Here is a 2,500-nt window from a genome sequence, read left to right as displayed (position 1 = left end):
TCACTGGTAATACCTCTTGACGGAGATGATAAATAAAGGGTCAGTTTACGGACGTCGCCTTTCGTCGAACCAGTCCACTGCAATGAGTGGAATGCTCGCAGAAAGAACGATATTGCCACGTAGACACACCAGGCGTCATGGTGGAAGGCCAACTTCGGTAGAGCGCTGAAGCTACACTGACCATATTCGCGATGTGGCGAAACGCAGACAGGTCCATCTTCTAGAATAAGTGTTCGTATATGGCTCATCCTTTGACTTCATCGTGTAGGCCTAGTCACAGGTACCCGATAATCATGTAGTCGCATGCCACGGAAAGGTCCTTTCGTACTTTTTATATAAGGACCGAGGCAAAATGGATCCATTGAACGCCCAGTATAGCGTTGGGATGGTGGGTTCAGAGAGCCGGCAATAACTTACACTCAGCACGGAACCAGATGAAGAATCAGTCTTAGCAAATTTTTTGTTCACCGTACTGTTATCATTTTGCAGCTTAACCCGACTTGGATTAACGATGCCGCGCCAAAGAAAAGAGCGTGTTACCGAACTTTGTTTACTCATGAGACCTTGCACTAATGTACCTCTGGGTTCAACTCGAGGTAAAACAATATTAGGTTGGTACTCCGCCATGGGTGGGAAGGCCCAAATGTATCTAATGTCTCATAAAAGAGACCTCGAGGCGGGTGAATCAGTAGGGTCGATATCATGGTTGGGGTGTGGGCAGAAAAAGCGTCTGGGCTCACGTTTGACAGGTAAAAAAAAAAACATGTGAGATGTGCCATCGTTAATGTTTTTAGTTACCCTCGAAATTCATGAAATTATTTTTAGTTGCCGGATCAAGTTGCCATGTTGCACCCTCTATCACTACTTCACAACGAGGATCAAAGAAGGCAGTCTTGTGATGGCGAACTTTTTCTTACGCTTTTGTAATATTTCAAGAAAAAAATATTAGGGCCCAAGCCAACATGGCGGGGGGGGGCAGGCCACTCACAAAAGAATACATATTAATACCCATACTTAGAGTCGCGCCGCTAATAAAATGTCCTGAAATGAGAGGAAACTACACAATTGGCAAACCACTTTATAATTTGATTCGTTTTTGTTTTGTCCGTTAAGTGTAAGCCAAGACGCTTTTCCAGTGGCGAAGCGTGATATGGTTGCTACTGACCCTTCCGTCTCTTGGAGGCTCTCTTATTCCAAGCGACATTCGGTCGTCTACCAATGGTGGCTACGGGCCTAACATTGCTTTACTTAAGTGAGACCCGAATGGCCTAGCTGTAAGGTCTCAAATACGACCAAATAGGGTATCATAACTTTTCGGGAATGTGCGTTGTCAAAGTTCAGTTTATAGGTCCAGTTCTGCTGCAAAATGAGAGACAATGCAGAAACAAAAATCTTGCCGGGACGGATTTTTAATCTGATTCCGTGCTGAACATAGCTTATCGCTTTGAAATTATCGTACCATGACTGCAATTCGTCTTCAACACATGCATTTTGCCTCGGCCTTTTTCCAAATAGCACGAAAGAACCGTGTCATGCAACTACACGACTGTCTGCCATCCTGTGACCAGGCTGACACTGTCAAGCCAGCGGCCAAATGGCCGTCGTTGACTAGTCACCTATGAGCAATTATCTAGAGGGCGAATATAGCACCACGTGTTTCTCCACATCATGGGCGTGGTCAGGGGCGGCAGCTCGGCAGCGTCAGCACCAGTGCGGTAACCGCAGAAACTCAGCTGGCGCTAAAAGGCACGCCAAAGACAGATAACACTGCCTGTCGCGAGCCACCCCGCGCCTCCCCAAGACTTCACACGGTAGCCGCCGTTCGTAAGGTCAGCCGTAGCGCGGAACCGGAAACGACGGTCACCTGATCGCCTCCCCCCCTCCCCGCCCAGCCACGTGCTCTGCCCCACCCATTGACCGGATGCTCCTGTGGAAATGGAGCCACGCTGGCCGCACGTCCTCATCCGGTATTCCCGCTCTCACCAGGTCAGCGACGTATTGATCGACCTAATTGTCACGCCCCTTGTCAGCCGCCGGGTCAGCAACCGGTCACCCCTTTAGTCTCGCCCGCGTGTGTTTTTTGCATGTTTGTATATTACATCACGTACCATTCATTGGAATGGGTTTTCATGAGCAGAGCTTAATGGATAAAGGGTCCCAAGTATTGATGAGAAAAGTAAGCAAATGCGACATTGAACTGACATACTGAACGACGAAACCTGAGTATCGCGTTAATACATCCTGCTCATGCACACACAAAGTGCTATCAAAACATGATTCGTCGCTTCTATCGTTCATATTAGCACCGCAAACCAGTCAAATGACCATTCAGATGACCAAATGACCAATGACCATGCCTAGGGCTTTCGCGCACGGCTTCTGATAGCGAGTTAAAGGGAATGTTTTACATTCGAAGATATTGAAGCGAGTACAGATATGATCAAACAAACTCGTTATCATTATTGTCGTGGGGTTAGGAACAGGGGGGCCAGAGGGGCCA

Source organism: Pollicipes pollicipes, unplaced genomic scaffold (genome assembly GCF_011947565.3).
Source record: "Pollicipes pollicipes isolate AB1234 unplaced genomic scaffold, Ppol_2.1 Scaffold_6686;HRSCAF=7923_pilon_pilon_pilon, whole genome shotgun sequence".
NCBI lineage: Eukaryota > Metazoa > Arthropoda > Thecostraca > Pollicipedomorpha > Pollicipedidae > Pollicipes > Pollicipes pollicipes.
Note: the sequence above shows the minus strand (reverse complement) of the source record.